The following is a 23,132-nucleotide window of genomic DNA, read 5'->3' on the forward strand; positions in this document are numbered from 1 at the left end:
CTCCTTCTCCTCCTTCTCCTCCTTCTCCTCCTTCTCCTCCTCCTCCTTCCTCCCTCTCTCTCTCTCTCTCTCCCTCTCTCTCTCTCTCTCTCTCTCTCTCTCTCTCGCTTTCTCCCTTTGTCTGCGTCTGCTACCCTCTTGACTCCCCTCTCCATGCCCTGAATAAACTCTATTCTATATACTATACCATTGTGTGGCTGGTCGCTCAGGGGAAAGGGATGCCTCAGCATCTCACCATACATCCACCAAAACATATCCCCTGTCCCTTATCTTTTTATAAATACATCACTTCCCTCTTGGGTGGGCTCTGTTTATTATCACAGGCTTTGTTTAGCAAGTGAACTATGTTTCTGATATTCCCAGCATACTGGAATCTACACCAAATTTTGGTCAGCACTGTCACATCTTCATACATTATCCAGTCAGTGGTTTGTCTATGGAAGAACCAGAATGTTAAGAGTTCATATCAAGGTAAAAAATTGATCAAGTTCTGCTATGTTCTTTCTCTGTGACTTTGTGTCATGAGCATACTGGGTCAGAAACAAGCATCAAACACAAACATGTTTTTGTCTTTTGCAGTGCCAGAATTTATTTCACTAACAATAAATTCACAAGGTACAACAGTTTCAATGGTAGCAATTTGCTAAATAGTCCCAATTTCTTTGACATCCTGGCCAAAGCAAGCAGATTCTTTTATACCAGTCTTGATCACTGATACTAAGTCTCAAATCATACATTACATATTACATAGTAAATATATCCTCTGCCTATCTGTCTCTGTCTCTGTGTGTGTGTGTGAGAGAGAGAGAAAGAGATGTGTATATGTACATGTATATGTACATGTATACGTATCCGTATATGTATATACATACATGCATGTGTATACATATATGTATATACATGGCCTCCAGCCAAAACTACCCCCAGGCTCTAACTCCTGAAGTTTTCAGAGCCTCCCAACTTAAAGCTATCAACTAGGTAACAGCCATTCAAGACATGTGCCTATGGGAGGCAATTCATATTTAAACTCTAACACTTTGTTGTGCAGATGAGTATCTTTTAAGTGATGAAGGTGATCTAGTTTCTGTTTTTGAAACAAATATCTTTATTAATGAAAATTTACTTAATAGATGGAAATTTATTTTTTATTAGTCGATGTTAATTGAGCATATTAATGAGGTAGAAACATGTTTTAAATGAGCAGCTTTTTGCAGTTACACCTGTGTCATGCAAATTCTCAAAATCAATATGCCAAAGGGAAGTAATGTCCCCCTAAAGGGGCATTAATGTGTTTTATTCCTCTATGTAACTAAGAAATCCAACATATTAAAAATCATGAAAACATATAGACATGTATATAGAGCAAGTATATCAAAAGGCAATCCAGGTATGCTATCACAAGCCTATAATCCTAGTAGTGGGTAGGGGCATTAGGGAAATCACAAGTACAAGGTGAGCCTTAGCTATGTATGTTCACTCTATGTACCCCTTCATTTGACTTGTTTATGACCTTTGTGCCTCTAGGGGTCATTACAAAACCTGAGAGAGTAATTCCTGAAGCTGTAATAATGGATAATTCCTGAAGCTGTAATGTGAGTGAATGTAGTAAGTTCACCTTTTGATACATGCAGAACCAATAACCACAACCAGGCGGTGAAAATAGTGAAGAGAGATTTCTTACTTGCAGCTAGTAAGGGCTACACTGGACATAATTCTCAAATCAGTGGTGTGTGCGTGAGTGTGTATGTGTGTGTGCGCGCACACGTGTGTGTGTGTGTGTGTGTGTGTGTGTGTGCGCGCGCACACGCGTGCATGTGTACATGTATGCCTGCACATGCATTTGTATAAGGTGGGACACAACATGCTCATGAAGGTCAGTATGGTCCTCTACCAAAGAAAGATAGGACTATTGAGAAATGTATTTTATGTTTGTTTAGGAAATACAACATTACATGTAGCCCGGACACATTCCTGAGCATGCTCATGCATCTCGGTAAATAATTTAATATAGAATATTTAAAGAATGAGGCAGTGCGATATAGCAATGGTAGCCAGTTGTTTTTGCTAGTTTTCTGAAGTTCTTTAGCAAGAACAGTAACAAATAACTTTGAAGTCATATTAACATTCTTTTAAAGAGACAGCAGCATTTCCTGTACACAGAGGAGCTGACCCTTAAACATGCCAGCCTATTACCAGAGTCTTAGTCCAGAGGCCTGACCTTAAAGGCCCCAATAAATCAGCTCCAATCAGTCAAACAAATGAAAAATGAAAATACCAATGTACAAAAACAGGAAAGGGACTTCAGCTGGGAGAGTTATAATACCAGGAAAACAAGAGGACAGATGACCTTCACCCTGAGTTTGGAGGCACTGACATCATAGAGAGGAAACAGACATGGGACTGGGCAAATGTATGCATAGTTCATCTTGGTCAAACTGTGGTCTGCTGATCTCTATCTTTGAGACTGTCAGTTGGGTTCTTATCCCTTGTGATTAGCAAACCATTGCTGCCTATGAGGTAGGTCCTACTCTTGTCACAAGGTATTCTATTATCAGATCTATTGTGCTTGACAGTCAAAGGAAATGACCAAGAGCAAAGAAGGCAAATGCAAAATAGAGGCAGAAATGCCACATTTTGATCTTAATTTTAGTTATCCATTAGACATTTGCATGGCCAAATGAAGACTCAGTGTTTCTAGCAAAAGTTATCTGTAAGTTCATTTTATATGCCTAGAAATTAATAGTAGTCCATCAGAATTGTATGTGTTCTGAAGAACGTCACATTTGCATGTGACTTATGTCATTAGGGCCAGTTTTGATGTGAAAGTACCTTTAACCTGGGAAGTCTACATTAACTCAGATGGTTAGCACCAGAACTGTCTTATGGTACTGTAGAAACAAAACTAACTATATACTCAATGGGGGGGGGGGGTGGAAGTGAATGAACCTCCGAGGGACACAATTGTTTTGCTGGGGCCAGAAAAATTGCTCAGTGGTTGATAGTACCCATTGCTCTTATAGAAGAATCAGTTTTGGTTTCGAGCATCCACATGGTGGCTCACAACCATCCCTAATTCCAGTTCTGGGGATTTCAACACACTCATCTGGCTTGAGGGTACCAGGTACACACAAGATAAACATACGTTCATGTGCATGAAACAGACATACACATAAAATAAAATAAAAATAAAAGAAAAACTTTAAAGAATGTTCTTGCTTATGCCTGTCAACATTCAAAGGTGCAAAATAGCCTTTATAGACTCCAAATGGGATAATAGGTCAGAATAAACTGTAGATAGTTTCCCATGAAACTCCAATTTTTCTGGATATATTTGCTTTGCATGAAGGAGAAATGGAACCTGAGAGGGCTTTAAATTCATCCTCCAGCATCTAAGGAGAATCTACCTGGAACCAATACTGGCTGGCCAGGAAATAACAGGCAAGTTTGAAACGTAAGTATTCAGAAAAGCTGACCTTCACCTCCAGTGGCACATATTCTGCCAACAAGCCTCCTAACTAGGAAATTCCTTCAGATGTGCAACTCCTCACAACCTCACATACCCTGTGGACATTAATAATCATGAGATTAGTAAATAAATAAACAAATCTTCCTGTTTATTTTCTCAAGTTTGGTCTGTCTTCTATCTTAAACATAAACATCTCATCCACAAACTAGTATTTTCCTATCTTCCTAGTCTCCCCATTGACCTGTTCTGCTTTCTGTATTTTGGCCTTGATATTTCCCTCCTGGTCCTATTTTTCATTTAGATGCTGCTTTGTATCTGAAACCAAAAGCTCCTGTCACCCGAGGCACATAAGGACTATTCAAAGACAGGGAACACTGTGACTTCAAATCTCACGCTAACTTAACATGCTAGACATCCAAACATTTACCAAAAAAAAAAAAAATAGTTACATGGGAATAAGTCCTCAGCATTGTATGTAAATCTTTGTATAGTTAAATATAAGGTATTCATAATTAGCAATATGATTTATAAAGTATTCTCTCTCAGCAGTGGCTCTCTGAGGGTGATCCCTGAACCATCAGCTCCCACATCTCCTGGGAAGATTTGGAGATCCAAATTCTCAAGCCTTTTCCCTCTACTCCAGGCTTTTTAGAACCAGACACAGTGGGGTGCGTTTCCACAGGCTGTTGTATCAAGTTTGAATTTTCCTAGAGTCCGAGATCCAAATGGTCCAGCAGAATCCAGTATGCATAATGAAATGCAAGTGATTTCTCACTTCTCTCTCTCGCCATGACCGGGTTATACAGCTTTGCAGTCAGAATCTCCAGAGCTTTGAAGGCAAACCATCTTGCTGCTCCATGCTAGTGACTTATTTACCCCATGTCATCTTCTTCCTTATGGAAGAAAAGAGCTGTACAAATCCAATAGGAAGTTTAGAAACGTTAACATTCATCCTAATCCACATTTATGTTCCAACTACACATCTTCATCTGCTTGTAGAGAAACTTTCCAATAGGCCCAGCAGTACAAACCCATCACCGCATCTCCCAAATGTTTAAACGTTTGCTTCCACAATACTTGGCCCAAGAAAATGTGGGGCAACAAGTTTTCAGCACACTTGTTTGCCTGAATTTTTAGCCAGAGTTCAAAGGACCTCTGTTACATGTCATTCTATGCCATTAACTTCCCACTCCTTGCTAGTATGACTCATATTTTGGCATCTTTTATTTTTTTTGGCAAGAAATGGGACTTTTAGTCATAGTGCAAAGCATGGAATTCTCTCTCCTCCAATTCATTTCAACTTATTTTCTCTTCCAAATCTCCCTAAAGATTGCTGCCAGAGGTGCTGACTCCTCTCCAATGCTCATCTTCTGAACGAAATTGGGGAGGATGTTTTCCTTTGGGAGGGCATCTTCCCACATTATAGAATCTGGAAGGGAATGTGGACAAAAGTCTCCAAAATGGGGCTGTGGAATTATGCAAGTCAGATGAAAACGACAGTCTGCAGGTGGCACATCACTTTGGAGGTGTGATCACAAACACCAGATGATGTAAAGGCAGTTAGTGCTTAAATTGGTTTATCTTTAATTTGCATTTGATGTTGGCCCACCAGGTGGGAGCAAGTTGATGAGTTGAGAGTCTCTGTTTTGCAGAAGAGCTGCTCTCCCTTCAGCACATCTGGAGATTCAGCGTGCCTATGAACTCTGCTTAGTTCATACAAGAGATTCTGATGCACAAGAGACTCCTAACTGTAGGAGGCAACAACGCTTTGAATTTGGGATCTGGTGTCCCCAGTCATGATGCTTCTATAAACATTGTCTTCTGCACTTGCGAATGCTTCACTGTGTGTAGCAAATACCTCATGTGAATATTATGCATATTTTATAGACTTATTTTCTATTTGTTAACTGTTTTGCTTGTTAAGATTTTCATGTACTTAAGTCAGTTTTACAGTCAGTAAAAATACCACTTTAGCCAGTGTTTCCAAGCTTCGCTGAAAAAATAGAATCATTGAAGACTCTTAAAAAAAAATCCCAGTGCATCCAACACCAAGCCTCATGACCAAACTTGAGTTTGGTGCCCAAAATAGCATATGACAGAGAACTGAGTCCCATGGATTGTCCTCTGGCTTCCATGTGTATCTTGTGTCCCACTGCATACATACATACATACATACATACATACATGCATGCATACACACACAGACACACACACACACACACACTTAAATAAATGTAATAAAAATAAATTGCAGTAATCAGGAAATGATACCCTCAATGTGTGATAAAGCTTTCTCTGATGTTCTCATCAACTGGATAAGACATGCATATTACAGGAAGAAAGACCCACGACCTAGATCCAAAGAGCACTCAAAGCTCAGCAAACGTTGATCTAGATCATTGTTTGATCTTTGGGCCCAATTTTTCTCTCTCAAAATCATTTATACTTCCTCAAAACTGTCTACATCGTTCACTTCCTCATAAATAGGACATATGGCAACTGTAGAAATAGCAAACATTACTCTTACAGAGGACCCAAGTTTGATTTCTAGTACCTGTGTCAGGAAGCACACAAATGCCTATCTATAACTCCAGTTTGGACATTCTAGTGTGCAAAAGACAACAGTAGAAGAGAGAACTATTACTTGGACAATTACATGACAAGAAGTATAGGGATCCTGTGGGCTCAGGATAGACAACTCTATTTTTAAGAAAAAAAAAAGATGCTGTCCTATGTATCAAAAATAAGATAAGAAAAAAAGATTTCTGAGTCTTATAAATACTAGAATGGTCAGTAAAATTGGAGAAATAAGAGACCCTACTCACTCCTAACTTGTCTGTTTCTAACTGTTGAAGCATTCAAGTTAGCATCTTGTTCTGCTCTTGGGGCATCTGGGCTGGGAGTGGTTAACTCAGAACAAACAGATCATTAGCAATGTGTACATGTTACACTCTTAGTACAGTATAAAATACAAATGTGTATTTGAAATACAGAATATCAAAGTATCTGTGCCCATACCCATCCCTCATGTCCTTTATCATTTAGGGCCCTTTAAAAAAATCCCGTGACTTGGCAACAAAGTCAAAATTGTTGGAGTTTAGCATTGGATATTAGAAAAATAAAACACTACACACCCCCAGGTAATGTCAACTTGCCAATAAGTTTGAGAGCCAGTGGTCTGAAACAGTGCTTCTCAAGTTTGGTTGCACATTAGAATCCACCCTCTCCCCGCCCCCCCACCCCGCTTGGGAGTGGGACATCTTTAAAAAATCATTTCCTATTATTCACATAAGTGACCTGAGAATATTTAAGGCGTGCCTCATTTCTGTACATTTAATAACCTCCCCAGGTAAGTTCCATGTGCAGACCGATCTGCAAACTCATCATCTGACAGATGAAATTGAAGCTAATGGAGAAAGAAAAGAGCATATAGCAAGGCATTACTAATAATTCTGTCCACTTGGTCAACCGCTCAAATTCTGTTCTTATAAGTGACTTTACTCCAGTACTGGAGTAAATCCAGTAAATCCAAACAGCTTGCTCTCTGGCTCAACATTATGTTGCGGTATAATGCACCCCCAGAAAAGGCTGCATTCATTCTCTTATTTTATGTATTGAAGGTGAAGATCACCCTTACTCAGAAAGCCCCACATCAGCAGTTTCCCTCACCTGCCTTCAGGCTCTATTTTATAAATTCCTATTGCAGGATATGCTTTATCCAGGGAGAGGTATGCTTTAACCTGAGCTGCATGTTAAAATCACAAGTGTTCACTACTCAGGTCTTACTTCAGGTCAGTTAAAGCACAATCTGGGAAAGAAGGAGAAGGGTGGAATTCATACTAACATTGTGTGTGACTGTGTGTGTATGTGCGTGCATGCACGTGCGTGTGTGCGTGCGTGTATTTTGGTGCTGGGAACTGAGCCCAGAGTCTCCTGAGTGAGTGCTCTACCACCAGCCCCAGTGTTTTTTTAAACTGGAGAAAATGTATTTAGATAATTTTAGATTCTTACCCAGTAGCTTTGATGTATATTTCTCAACTGGATGATATCAAGCATCTTCTCCCATGTTTGTTTGATGGCCACAAATCCTCTTTGATGAACTATTTGTTTGAGTCTGTTTTGCTCATATTCTAATTAAATTCTCTGTAGCTTTGCTGTTGAGCTTGAGGGTTCTGTAAATCTTCTTGATACTTTGTCACATATTGTGTTGGTTATTATTGTCACCTTGACAGCATCTAAAATCACCATGGAAACAACCTTCTGAGTATGTGTGTGAAGGATTTTCTACATTAGATTAACTGAGGTGGACAGACCTGCCCTTGATGTAGATCTACCATTCTCTGGGCTGAGATCCCAAGCTGCATACCATATAAAGGACAGTGTTCATCTCTCTCTGAGAACAAACTTTAGTCTCTGCATCCTGTCCATGGCCATGGAAACATGGGAGCAGATGTCTCTGCCCTTCTCCACAGTGATGGAAGGGATCGTGGCACTGTGAGCCTTAATAAAAAAAAAAAAAAAGCCTGAGATAAATCTACCTTCTTCTTACTGGGTATTTTGTCATAGCGATGAGAAAAGTGAGACAAATATGTTTTCGCATACTGTGGCTTGTCTTTCCACCCTTTGAACATGGGCTTCCACAGAACACCAGTTTTCACTCTTGATGAAGGCCAGCTTACCAATTTTTCTTTTAATGGATAATGCTTTTGGTACAAGGTCTACGAAATCAGCCTGCAACCCTGAAGCTCCTCCCCTATGTTTTCTTTTCAGTAGGTGACTCGGTACCTGTAGGCATGCACCCAGGCATCAGGAAGTTATAAAGAGGAAAACAAGAATGAAGGGAGAAAGTTGGTCAGGGGGCGTGGGAGTAGATAAGATCGCGATTCATTCTATACATGTATGAAATTCTAAAAAAAAAAAAACAAGCTTTATAATTTAAAGTTTACTTTTTATGATAAAATAATGTACGTTTAAAATTAGTCAGCTAGACTCAGTATAGATTATCTCAGTTTTGTGGAGATCCAAAGCATGACAAACACTAGGCAGCTGAACAGATGCCTTCTCACAGGCAGGCCACAGGTCAGAGTACTGACCTCGACCCCATCCATCACAGAGTTTCCCAGCCTGTTTGTTCTGGTGTCTTGTGGTGCTTGTTTTTGACATGCTCAATGAACTCAGACTCAAGAATCACAGGGCACTGAATAATGGTATACTGGGCAAACCTATTTTTCCTGGAGCAGCTCTCTTCCTAAGACATTTAGGTTGTGTCCAGACTTAGTAATGTTGACCAGAAGATAAGAGACATTTGTTTTCTTGCTAGGGGTTAGGGATGGAGAGTGTAGACTCATTTCAGCACTGCCATATTGACTTTGAAAGTCACAGCTTTGACTTTCTTTAGAAGCAGAACTTTCCTTTATTTTCAGTGTGCCATCTTTCTAGCAAGGTGCATTCACATTTAAGCATACCTGTTTTGACTAAATTTTTTAATAAGAGTCAGAGTATAGGTCTATTGCACTTTTTATTTATTTGTCTGTGGATGTCCACAAATTGGTATCTTTAAATTTATTTTCATTTTCTATGCATGAATGTTTTTCTTGCATGCATGCATGTATGTATGTATACTACACATGCCTGGATCCCAAGGAGGTCAAAAGAGGAATCAAATCCCCTGTAACTGAAGTTACAGATGGATGTGAATTACCATGTGGGTTCTGGGAACCAAACCTGGGTCCTCTACAATAACAACAGATGTTCTTAACCATTAAGCCATCTCTCCATCCATGCATCAGTGTTTTTAAACTAGCTCTCCAGATCTGGTGAGATAGCTCTCTAAGTAAAGGCACATGCCACCAAACATGACAACCTGAGTTCAATTCCGGTGACCCACACAGTGGATAGAAAGAATCAACTCCTGAAAACTGCCCTCTGACCTGTGAACATGTACCATATTGCACTTCTGTATGCATGTGTATGCACATATACACTCACATACAATAAGTAGATAGATAAATGTATGTTATTAATACTATAAAAGTCCTCCAACAGCATTTGTGTAGCCAAAGCTGAAGATCTGGGTTGTTGCATATAGTTTTCCATGAGAAAGAGCATCACAGTGACCTTTTTAAAATGATAGAGAAGCTGGAGAGGTGGCTCAGCAATTAAAAGGAAGTACTGTTCTTCTAAAAGACTTGCAATCAGTTCTTAGCATCCACAACAAGAGGCTCACAACTAACTCCACTTCCAGGACGATTTAGCAACCCCTTGTAGCCTTCATGGGCATCATGCACATACCCACACACATATACTATTTTTTTTAATGTATGTTTTAAAAAATAATGACAAAAATATATTCTCTTAAATCAACATTAATCAAGAAATAAAGTAACATAAATTTTAACTATCGAATAAGTTCATTAAGAAAAGATGAGGCTGGAGGGGTGAGTCAGCAGATAAGAGCACTCATAGCCAGACAATACAAATAAATAAAAATTTAACAAAAGATATCAGGCATGGGGACACTCAGGAGGTGGAGTCAGGAAGGTCATAAGCTTGAGGATAGCTTAGGCTGCATAGTGAAATCCTGTCTTTAAAAAAATGACAACATCAGAGCTGAAATTAATTTTACCCATACAGTGTACTTAATCTAACATATTTAGATCTTATAACTTCCATGGCAAACAATGTAGAAATATTGAGGCATTTTATATCCTTTTTTTTATGAAGTGTTTAAAACCCAGTTTGAGGCCAGTAAAATGGCCCAGTGGGCAAAGGCGCTGGTCACCAAGTCTGACAACTTGATTTCAGTTCCTGGGATCTTCATGGTGGAAGGAGGGACTGACTCCTGTAAGTTATCTTCTGACCTCCACCCATGCATATGCTTCCTCCGCAAATAAATAAAATGGAATAAAAATTAAAAACCTGTGTGAAGCTGACATTTATTTCATATCAGAATTTGCACTACCACATTTCAGATGTTCAATAAACACAAATGATTACCACCTAGTGTTTTGAAAATCACAGTTTCAAGCAAGGGGACACTTTTTTTTTCATCCCTGTTTTTCTCATGTTGGTCAATTGAATATGAAATTCTTGCACCATTTCTACCCGAAACCAATGTAGGACCTACTTGCTTCAAAGACTAGCAGCTGTATTTAGAAAGCCTGGCTTCTGCTTGTAGCAGCATGACACAATCTTGTTCTAGACAAATGCATTCATGGTGGAATGTGCTGCCATAAATATTTATATCAGACTGACAGTGATGAGTTCCACAGCCTTCGAGCCGTGATGTCCTCTCCACATGCTCAGATCTTATCTTATTTCCCCTCAACTAAGGTTATGAAATTCACATGAGTTTGCACAGTGTTCTAAATGCACGAGAGCCTTGTTTATAGATGGAGTGGCGCAGCAGTGAAGGTGGGACAAGGTAAATCTTCCCAGTCATCACTTACACTGTCTGAGGAACAAAATGCTGAGCAGAACTGATTTCCATGCTACAAATGAATGCATGTTGACTTCGATAAACGCATCCTTCCCCACCCAGCACAGACTAGGATGATTTCTCAACCTCAGGGGTGCCAACATTTGTGATTTTTTTAATTAAAACAATTGTTTGCCTTTCTGTGAGGGACTGCCCTGTGCACTGTTAGGACATGCAACATCATCTGTGATGTCCATGTCAAATATTATCTCCAGACATTGCCGAATGACCTTTAGAGATCACAGTAAACCACTAAACTGAAACTCACTGCAGCACATTGAAATGAAGTTCTAAAGTATGTATAGTGTTACCTCTCCTTTCCTACTTTCTCTTTTCTTACTTTCCTTTTTTTTTTTTTGGACAGGATCTCATATTATCTCAGACCCTAAACTTTTGCCTCCACTTTCTACTGCTAGGATTATAAATCTATGCACCATGCTGGGTTTATGTATTGTGAGACATCGAACTCAGGGTTTCATTGCATGCTAAGCAAACCCTTAACCAACTGAGCAATCTTCCTTTCTTCTTTCCTTTGTTCTTAGATTCTTTGCCAAATTTGAAGCTTTACATGGCTATTAGAATTCCTTTAATATTATGGACTCTCTAATTTATTTTTGTCTTTGGGGAGAAGTGGTGCCTTCTAAAAGTTCTTGTGAGATTTGTTAGTCATTGAGAAATTGTTACCTGGTTTTCAGATCACAGTGCTATGGACACACTGACATAGAGAAATGGGATGGATTTTATATTAATGCAACAAAGCTAAGACCATCCAGTGGAAAAAGGACAGCATTTTCAACAAATGGTGCTGGTTCAACTGAAGGACAACATGAAGAAGAATGCAAATCAATCCATTCTTATCTCCTTGTACAAAGCTGAAGTCCAAGTGGATAAAGGACCTCCACATAAAACCAGATACACTGTAACTAATTGAAGAGAGGGTGGGGAAGACCCTCGAATACCTAGGCACAGGGGAAAAGTTTCTGAACAGAACACCAATGGGTTATGCTCTAAGATCAATAATTGACAAATGGGACTTCATAAAATTGCAAAGTTTCTGTAAGGCAAAGGACACTGTCAATAGAACAAAATGACAACCAACAAATTGGGAAAAGATCTTTACCAATCCCACATCCAATAGACGACTAATATCCAATATATACAAAAAACTCAAATTAGACTCTAGACAACCAAATAACCCTATTAAAAAATGGGATACAGAGCTAAACAAAGAATACTCAACTGAAGAAACACAAATGGCCAAGAAGCACCTAAAGAAATGTTCAGCATCCTTAGTCATGAGGGAAATGCAAATCAAAACAACCCTGAGATTCCACCTCACACCAGTCAGAATGGCTAAGATCAAAAACTCAGGTGATAGTAGATGCTGGTGAGGATGTGCAGAAAGAGGAACACTCCTCCATTGTTGGTGGGATTGCAAGATGATGCAACCACTCTGGAAATCAGTCTGGCAGTTCCTCAGAAAATTGGAAATATCATTACCTGAGGACCCAGCTAAAGCACTCCTGGGCATATAGCCAGAAGATGTTCTAACATATAACAAGGACATATGCTCCACTATGTTCATAGCAGCTTTATTTATAATAGCTAGAAGCTGGAAAGAACCCAGATGTCCTTCAACAGAGGAATGGATACAAAAAAAATGTGGTACATTTACACAATGGAATATTACTCAGCTATTAAAAACAATGAATTTGAGAAATTCTTAGGTAAATGGATGGAACTAGAAAATATCATCCTGAGTGAGCTAACCCAATCACAAAAGAACACACATGGTATTCACTCACTGATAAGTGGATATTAGCCCAGAAGATTGAAATACCCAAGATTCAACTCTTGCCTCAAAAGAAACTAGAACATTTGTTCTGAACCAAGTGTGAGTGTCCATGGCCTAGGAACATAGATTCAGGTGGCTCTGAATAACAGATTTCCACTGTGGAACTTTAATAGTCACAGATCAAGAGAAAGTCATAAATTAAGGTATTTACCAACCTCAAGGATGGATGATGTAGATAGACATTTCATAGCAATGTGGGGAATCTCTGTTATGCCTCCCAGATATTATCAAATATCATTTTTAGATTTTGGTTGGTGGAAGCTAGTAAATATATTCCAAATATTTTATCTGATTAAAAAAAATGTTAGGTCAGAGCCAGAGATTCAAAATGAATAGCTATTAAGAGGACATAAAGATAGTCCAAAAACCAGGCTAATGGCTAACACCTGTTATCCAAGCATTGAGAAAGCAGAGACTGGAAGACTACCATAAGTTTGAGGCCAATCTGGTCTACATAGTGAGTTCCACGGCAGCTTGAGCTACACTGTGAGACCTTATTTCAATGATAGCAACAACAGTAAAAATAATACTAATAAAAGTAGCCTTTAGTAATTTTGCTCTGGTTTTGCAACATTCCTACTACCCACCCTCACAAAGTTCTTCTTGTGTGCATATGTGTATGTTTATGTGTGCATATGGATAAACTTATTTGCGTACATGTAGAGTATTGTTACTCAGGAGTCATGTACATTGTTTTGAGACAGGGTTTCTCATTGATCTGGAGTTTGCCAATTAAGGCTAGGCTGGCAGGCTAATGAACCTCAGGAGTCCACCTGGGTCTGTGCCCTCATCACTGGGATTACATATGCAGGCAGCTGTCGTGAGTGTCCTCTCAGGCAAGCAATTGCCATCTCAGACATGCAGCCATGTCATCCTGAAAAACAATGCCCCAATTGGACTTGTTGACAGTTTGTAACCCCCACAGAATGGTGGGGAGGGTCAGAAGACCCTTGCCTGAGTATCCAGATGCTCCTTACTAGCTATTGTATGCAACTCTGCCTTAACTGTACATGGCCCCCAAGGATGAACTAGAGTATACAGGCTTGAGAAAAATAGGGGAAGTGGAAGTTCTCTGTCTATGTGGCCTTTAGCCCTACTGTGTAAGGCTTTACAGATGCTACAGCTTGTTGCAAAAGGAGCACCAACACCCTTCACCTATGCTCTGTAATGAAGTCCAATAAATTCATTGGTTCCTCGGAATAAACATTGGCAAAATCATGACCCAGTTTGCTACTGGCAGTTTGCCATCAGAAGTTTAGGAAAACAGGAAGACATTGCTTATGTCTTCCCCTGGGAAGGACTTTAAATAACCAGACACCATGCCTGGTTTTTAAATGTAGGTTTTGAGGATCGAACTCAGGTTTTAACCTATTGAGCCATCTCACTACCCAAAAGTTCTAAGTCCTCTGTAGACTCTTCAACACAGGTGTGGGTTTTTTTCTTGTCAATTTCAACATTATTCACTGCCCAATTATTTTTCTCCTCATACTGGAAAGACAGCTTGAATTCCTACATGTCTGGAAAGAGTTTGCCGGTTTCTCAAGGCAAGAAGATGCCACTGGAATCAGAAGTCTTCCTCTTCTTTGCCAGACCTGCTGAGAGAGACTCTATTCATCATTCTGGTTGTTCTGCACAGTGCATGAACAGAGGAATAAAGGATTATAAGCAGCATTATAGGTGGAAGCTGGGGCTTGAGGCAAAGGACTAAAGCAAGTAATGGGTTTACTCTCTACAAAGTCAATGGACAGAACAAAAAGGATCAGTTAGAGACAGTGTGCTTAGAGCATAGCTCAAACTCATCAAAAACATTTAGAAATTAAGAAAGATTGACAGAATCAATGCTTTTAGTATCTACTCCCATTTCTTCTGAAAGGGGGTATCTGTGACTCCCCATCCTAGTGATGAACAGTAAGACAGATCCATATTAGGGGATTTACCCTACCTTGAACTTGTACTCCCTACCCCCAAGAAAATGGACTCCCCAAGGAAATGGAAATAGTAAAAGAATTAATGTGATAAACTCATTTTGTTCTGGTCAGCAATTTTCTTTTAGGAGTGGTTGTAGGGAGAGCTGGGAATTAAACTCAGAGCCATGTGCATGTTAATTATGGCCTCTGTAACTGAACTGCATTCCAAGGCACTATGTAATAACAGCTTTTCTTGTTGTTCTGATGAAATATCTGCCTAAAGCAACTTGAAGGAGGACAGGTTTATTTTGGCTCACAGTTTAAGGGAACAGAGGCCATTATGGTAGGGAAAAAAATAGTAGCAGAAACTGTCCCGATGGAAACCTATTCATTTCTGGCCAAATCAGGAGATGGAGTAAGATAATTCTGGAGCATTCCCTTTTCCATTTGCATTCACTTGAGGATAACAGCCCATAAAATGGTGTCACACACCCTCAGAACAGAACTTCCCCTCTTAAACTAATCTGATCTGGAAACACTTTCACAGAAACACCCAAAGTGTACCTCATATAAAGTCATATCTTGTTTTTCTGTGTGTTTGGTATATGCATGTGTACATGTGTACATGCATGTATGTGACTTTTGGGAACAGAGGTTGGTATTGAGTATCTTTCTCAGTTGTCTTATCCTTTGAGACAGGGTCATTCACTGACTGTGGAGCTCACTGATTGGCTAGGCTGGCTGAATAATGAGCTCTAGGGATTTGTGTGTCCTGTCTCCTTCCAACACCAGAATGACCATCTTTTATATGCATCCTAGGTATGGGTTTCAGGTTTTCAGGATTACATAGCAAGCACTTTACCCACTGAGCCATGTGTTTCTTAATCCAGTCCTGTTGAGCATGAAAACTAACTCTCCTATCCAACATATTTTTATTTAGCAGATCTTCTTAGAGCCTGTTTTACATTTATTTGAAAACTAATTTTTTAAGAATCTTGGATGTCAACCTCAAGATCATCAAGAAAAGAGTTTTCACTCTATACTGATGACAATGGTTGCCAGAATGCCCAGGAAAGAAAAGTATTTGTAATGGGAATTCCTCAACATGGCTTTAATATTAGTGCTGACCTCCCTTCTAAATATGAGCCTTGGAAGCAAAAACAAAACCTTCAGATGACAAAGGACGTGGATGACAGAGGAAAACAAGAGGGAGCAGTGAAACCATCCCCCTGGGCTTGCTTTCTGCTTCTCTGTGAAGAAACCAAGGGTGTCAGGAACAGAAAGTTCTTATCAAATGTAGCCATTACAGCATGTCAGTATGTGGCTTTATGTTTATGGTTCTAATGGGAAGCAACTTATCAGCTGAAGACAACTCAGGCAGAGAGGGTAGGATGGGGGGAGGAAGAGAAGGGTTGGAGAGAATAGGGGAGCGGGAAAAGAGTTGGCTCTAAGCTAGTTTAAATTTCTGAGCTTGGATAAATCTTCATCAGTCTTAGGCTATTGACCTTTGACAGTGGGACAGTCTTTGTTTGAGGAGTTGCTCTGTTCATCGTACGGCATCTTACAGCATCAGTGTCCTTCTCCAGACATGTGGTTCATATCCTCCCAGTTAAGAAAATCAAAAATGTCTCCAGCCATTGTCAAATGCCTACCAAGGGCAAGAAACTCCCCCTCCAAATACCAACTGACCACCAACCTAGATAAGAAGATTTAGAACAAAATGTTTAAAATTAACAGTAGAGAAACCCAGTTTTTGTGTGCATATGTGGGTGCATATGTTTGTGTATGTTTATGTATTTGAAAATGGGTAGAATATTCTAGTTGTCTTATGGAAGTCAGAGGGTTAATCCTTGCCTTTATCTTATTTGATATGTATCTCTTTGTTGTTGGCTGCTAGCTGGGTGAGACTTCTGAGGGGTCTCTTGTCTCTGTACCCCATCTCTTCATAAGAGCACTGGGTTTACAAACACTCCTGCTTTCACACCCAGATATCTGTAGATTCTTAGGAGTCAAACTTAGTTTGTCCACCCACTGAGCCATCTCCTTAGCCACCAAAATAAATTTTAAAGAGTTTTTAATCTATTATGAACCTAAGTATCTTTAATATGTAGTAAAATTGTATCAATGTGTAATAAAATCAATGCATAGTAAACTTGCACCTTAAATATACATTGTTATTTAAAAATAGAATAAGTCAGGGACCCAGTTGCTGCCCTCGTTGGAACAAGGCTTTGCAAGCTTGTACCCTAGTGAATAAAGATTGCTCAGTGGATGGTCATGCATCTTCCATCAGAGCTCATATATAATAAAGTGCATATTCCTTAAGTGCATACAGCATAGGAATAGCAATCTTTCTCATTAGATAAAGTTCTAGAACTCACAGGAAAATGACAGCACAGTGGAGCAGTTCAGGACAAACAATGGGGCAATGTCAGGTAGTATATCCACTGTGGTTATTTTGTCCCTTAAGATCTTCAGGTGGTGGTGGCACACACCTTTAATCTCAGCAGTTGGAAGGCAGAGGCAGATGGATCTCTCAGTTTCAGGCCAGCCTGGTTAACATAACAAGTTTCAGGACAGCCAGGGATACACAGAGATACCCTGTCTTGAAATACCAAAAACAAACAAACAAACAAACAAACAAACAAAAAGATCTTTGGATATGACCCTGACATTCATAGTGTTGGTGATGAACTAGCACTGGATTCAGGATGCTTAGTTTCTTCATTATCACAGCATGTTTTTGTAACATGACAATTTGGCTGAACACAATGGAAGCATGAGAGCAACTGACCTCCCCTTCTTCCTGGATGAACAGGCAGATGATTCTGAGATCAGAATCTTTAAACACATCCAAATAAGCAATATTTGGTGACTACTTTTGCTCAAAATAATGGGCTTTGCAGCTTTGAAGCCCTATTTGGCATGTCCCCTCTTTTTGGAGTGGTTATCTTTCAAGTATGAAAGACTCACTGAAATACTATCTAGAGTGGGTCTAGCTGATCCCCATTCAGTCATGATTGTGTTTTATTGTTACTGTTTGGTTTGGGGTTTGTTTCTTTGGTTGGTTGGTTGGTTGGTTGGTTGGTTGGTTGGTTGGCTGGATTTTGTCTTTTTCTGGGAAGGGTTTTCTTGTTTGTTTTTCTTCAAACAATTCCCCCTGATATTCAAGAAGAGAGTGATGAACAGTTTCTCCTATGAAAGGGAAGCCTTTAAAAAAGTGCATTTCTTTAAAGAGCTGTGTCATACCATCTTTTAGGTCCTATGCGGGAAAAGTAAATCAAGTCTCAAATGATCCCTTTAAATTGTATTCTTTAGCATCATAAAGGTGGGGTAACACCATGTCATATCATAGGTCTGCATATTTCCAACCAATGTTACGACTTCTAGGAGTAACGAGAGACTTAATCAGAGCTAATTTTTTGATACATTTTCTCATATAGCCCAGGCTGGCCCCAAACTATCTATGTACACAACCCTGTAAGATTGTGGATGGCACTAATGTGGTCAAAGGACAACTTTGAGAGAATTTTTCTCTTTCTACCATGTGGGTCCTGAAGATCAAACTTGGGTCATCAGGCTTGGAGAAAAGTGTCTTTACCCACTGAGATAGCTCACTGGTCCTCAATGTATTCCTTAAGGGACTAAATTAGTTACTGAGAATGGGTTGCTCTAACTCAAGGCTGAGCTTTATGTTTGACACATTCTGTATATACCCATTTGTCTTCTACTTTCCAGCATGTTACTATTTCTCGAGGGCCTGCATCAAATTCAGCTTCCTGATTTTGGATTTCTTGTCCCCAGAACCCATGAACAGAACCAACTTCCTTCCTTTATGAGTTGTCCATTTGAGGTATCCTATTATAGCAACAAAAACATTCTGGGGCAACCAGAAGTGTGCAGCATCAGCTCTAGCTGGGTGCTTTTTGAAAGTACATAATCTTAAACCTCACTTCAGAAGTACTGAGTCATTATCTGCGTTTTCACAAGAGCCCCAGGGAATTCATTGGTTTAGTAGGAGCTGAAGGCATTAGTCCTAAGACAATAGAGAGTTAGACATTCCCTGTTACTGTTATCAAATGTGCTGACAAAATCAAGGAACATGGGATTCATTTGGGCTCAAAATTCAAGGGTACAGTCTATGACGAAGGAGAAGTCATAATGGAAGGAGTTTAAAGTGGCTGATTGTATTTTTAACCACAATCAGGAAGCACAGAAAGATGAATACTGGTACTTAGCTTGCTTGCTCCTTTTTATTCAGTCTAGAACCTGAACCCATAGAATGGTACCATGCATATTTAGGGTAGACCTTCTCTCCTCAATTAAACCAGTGCACAGACTCCCTCATAGACATGTACAGGCATGTTTCCATGGTTATTCTAAATCCACATTATGTTGGCCATCTATCAATATAAACAAACTATCACAGATACTGGTAACTGTTATAAGGTGTTCGAGCATTGAAAGTTGGCTAACCCGTGAATGTCTCTAGCTACTATCACATGCCTTTACTTGATAGACAAGGTGGTGTTTGATAACATGGGAACTAAGTCTTTGAGGAGATAGAAAGGGTAAACTTTAGGAAGTGGAAAGCAGAGAGTGGGGTGCATTAAAGACAGACACTAATGTTGTAGACAGAGTAAGCAGTGCACCTCTAAAATCCTAAGCAATATCCAGATTAGTGTCTAACAAAGCAAGTTACCATGGAGCTGTTTGGGGGAGAACTAAGGCTATACTTATTCATGGCCCACCAGGCACACAAGTCAAAAGAACTCTGGTTTTGAGATCTTGGCTTTGAGAAATGAGCCCGAGTATCTATTTGAAAAGGAAAGAGAGCAGAGACAGAGACATGCAATGTCTGACATGAAAGGCACCAGGAGAGAAAGAAAGGTTTTCTTTTCCTGTTGCATTCAATGACAATGCTTCACAACTTTATTTTCAATATTGGTTTAAAACAATCTTGATGTACCAAAGGAAATTAGGTAACTGATATAAGTCAGAATTCAATTTGTTTTTATAATTAAGTTTTAATGTCTTTCATCAGATTTTAATTATAAAAAGCAGAGTTACCATAAGCTCCTTTAAAAGAAATAAGGAAAGGGGAAAATGGAGAAAAACATATTTTACCGTGAAGACAATTGGTGTAAAGTAAGTATGTTTTCAGAGTGTTCCATCTTGCTGGAAAGATTAAACATTTTTTGAATTATATTTTCTGGGTAATTATGGATATACACATACACACACACATATATATATATACACTGTCTGCTTTCTTCACATAAATTTTAACACAGTCTATTTTGAGATTTTGTTTTTAGATGGCTTAGTGGTTAAAATCACTTGTTGCTTTTGCAGAGGACCTAGGTTTGGGTCTCAGCACTCATATGGTGGCTCACAATCGTCTGTAATGCCAGGTTCAGGAGATCCAGTGTCCTCTTCTCACTTCTTTGAGCACTGCATTCACATAGTAGACTCACATACATGTAGACAAATATTCACACAAGTGAAATAAAAAATTTTAAATGCAAAGATTTTGTTTTTATTTTTATTTATTTCTCTGTGGTTATGAGCACACATGTGTGAGTGTCCATGGAGGCCAGAAAGGGCATCAAAAGCTGGGAACTGGAGTTACATATTGTTGATGACTGGACTGATGTGGGTGCTGGGCTCTGGATGTGGGTCCTCTGGAAGAGCACAAGGTGCTATTAACCACTAAGCAATCTCTCCAACCCATATCCTAACAATTTTCATCATTTTATGATCTTTGTATCATTTGGATATAAAGTCATTCTAATGATTTGTGAAAAGGGGATGAATTTGAAAATATGTTAATTCCACAAGTCTTATATTTCACAATTATTCAGGTAAATCCCTCCTAGAATGTTCTGAGAACACTATCACCTATTCAAAGATGTGTTCAATCCAAGAGTTCTATCTTAATACAGCCCAGAACTTATCTCATTTGGGAGCAAAAAAAAAAAAAAATCTAATGTCTCCATTGGCAGCAAAGTCCAGAAGAGTTACTGATTTAATTTGGTGGCTATTTGTAGATGCAAACTTGCCCTTTTATTCTCACCTTAAGAGTGGCAGGCGAGATGCTGTGCCAAAGAAACAAACAAAAAAGCCCTTTGCTTTTCCTGTCTGCATTTCAGTGACATTTCTTTGAAAATAATCGTCACCTAGAAACATTCCATTCTCCCATCCTGGGTATGTTTGGTCCTTAGCCTTAGAGGGGAGAACCATTTTCCCCACAGGATGAAAATAAATGGAGACAAGTTGGTAGATACATTATCTAGAGGAGCTAAGCAACAAATGGATTGATTTCACAGACCCACTAAATCAAAAGCCATCTAATGAGCACACAAATGAAATCTATTTGCTTAAAAAGGGTGGTTTTCAGGAGAGATTTTTGGGAAGTATTTCCTCTTTCCAAGGACCATCTTATGTGTAGGGATAGAAACCATACTGAAATAAATAAAAAGAAATTGTGCTAATACCTTTTCAGGCCTCTCTGTCTCTCTCTGTGTCTCTGTCTCTCTCTTCTCTCTGTCTCTGTCAGTCAGTCAGTCTGTCTGTCTCTGTCTGACTCTGTCTCTCTGTCTATCTCTCTGTCTCTCTGTTTCTCTCTGTGTGTCTCTGTCTCTCCCCCTCCCTCTCTCCCTCTCCCCCTCCCTCCCGCCCTCTCTCCCTCCCTCCCTTCCCCCCCTCACTCTGGAGAAATTTCCAATATTGAATAATTGGTTTCTGGAATAATTTGTTTGGATCATGGGTTTAAAAGATTAAACTATTCTACTGATTTACATTAAACATCTGAATTAATTTTTCAGAGCTGAATGCTAAAGTGTCATTTTTTTGCTAGTGATCGTACCAACAGTTCTATCAGCTAGACTCCACCAAATACAGGTCACTGTAAGCCCTCTTTTGTTTTAAATGCTGAGTTAATGTGTAGTGGTATGTCCTCCAAACCACAGCATGACACAACACTGAGATATATTATGCATCCACTAGTCTTCCAAACAATAAGGCTGAAGCCATTTCCATTTGTGATGGTTAGATCTTCATTGTCAACTTGATGGGATTTAGAATCCCATTGTGGGAGAACTTATGGGTGTATCTCTGAAGGATTTTCTCGATTAAGTTAATGCAGGTAAAAAAAAAAACAACATAGCTTAACTGTGGTTGACACCATTCTATGGGTTGAGGTGTTTGTATATATAAAAAAAAGAGAGAGAAGGCTGGTTGAGCACTACCATTCATTCTTTGCTGCCTAATTGGATGCTATATGGCCTGCCACCTCCCTTTCCTACTTTCATACTTCTACACCAGGGTAGTTTCTACACCCTGAAACTATAAGCTAAAATAAACCCTTTCTTCCTTAGTTGCATTTGCCAGAACAACCAGACAAGTAATGACTATATTATACAGTCCCCATCGACCAAGTTCCTATATTATTTTAGATGTTTCATTTCCAGGACACATTTCTGAGACATGGGTAAGCTATTTTCCACCCAAGCACCTTTTCTTTTTTCCTACTCATTCCCCTTAGGAGGATCCATTTTTGAAACTGTGCATATCGTCAGCTAGCGCCTCTGCAAGTAGAAAAGGTTGAAATCTGGTTTGTACTTTAGCCTTTCCCTCCCTAGGAAAATTAGGAGAAGTAGCTCTATCAGCTCTTCTTCTAGATTTGCTAATTGAGCTACCTGGTGGTATTTCTTCAGTGGGAGTCCTTACCTACATAATGCCCTTATTATGATATACCAAGTGGGACCTCTATTAGTTATGCTAACCCCACTAGGAATCTATATCACAGCTGGAAAATATTGCACTTATATTACCTGATGGTAAAATCAACATGTTTCATGAAAAAAAATAGTTTCTTTCTTGATACCCTTCTACATATCCAAACAATAATTTGGTATTTTATATGTTAAATCTGGCCTGGAATCAATCAACCTACTTGCATTCTATGATTTCCTGACAGTAGGATCCAAAATATTGTTTATCTTTGGAATACTGTGCCACACATAGTACTTGACACATTGAAAACATTCAATATATGTTTAACTCATTATGAAGAATATCCATACATCACACAGGTTACTTATAAATGAACATAAATTATTTGGAGAGCAAAACCCATGGAAAAACATACACAACAGCTTCTCCCCACAACTCTAAGACTCAAATAAAATGAGAAATCATTCAGAGCACATGAACTTTAAGGGGCAGTATCCTTTCTGTGAATGTTTGTGTAAGCTTAAACAGTACATGAGCACCTGGGGAACTTGGGAACTTTATGCACATGTGTACATGTAGATTCTGGGTCTTCACATTTTGGTTGAGCCCTGAGTTCAATTGATTTTTTTTCCTTAAAAGAAAATCTCTCTCTCTCTCTCTCTCTCTCTCTCTCTCTCTCTCTCTCTCTCT

The 23,132-nt window shown here is 39.2% G+C and overlaps 1 protein-coding gene across 3 annotated transcripts in view; it reads right to left on the minus strand.

The window, feature by feature from the left end:
- Mospd2 (motile sperm domain containing 2) overlaps positions 1-23,132 on the minus strand; it is a 106,599-nt gene that overhangs the window by 29,177 nt on the left and 54,290 nt on the right. The window contains exon 16 of one of the 3 annotated variants that reach the window (XM_028762072.1): positions 4,359-4,376. The exons of 1 other annotated variant lie outside the window; for it this stretch is intronic. The gene's annotated coding sequence lies outside the window, so the exon portion shown is untranslated. Of the gene's footprint in view, positions 1-4,358; positions 4,377-20,360; positions 20,390-23,132 lie in introns of those variants that run through there. One more of the 3 variants, XM_028762049.1, reaches the window with a different exon arrangement.

This window comes from Grammomys surdaster, unplaced genomic scaffold, assembly GCF_004785775.1.
Source record: "Grammomys surdaster isolate TR1022 unplaced genomic scaffold, NIH_TR_1.0 131, whole genome shotgun sequence".
Lineage (NCBI taxonomy): Eukaryota > Metazoa > Chordata > Mammalia > Rodentia > Muridae > Grammomys > Grammomys surdaster.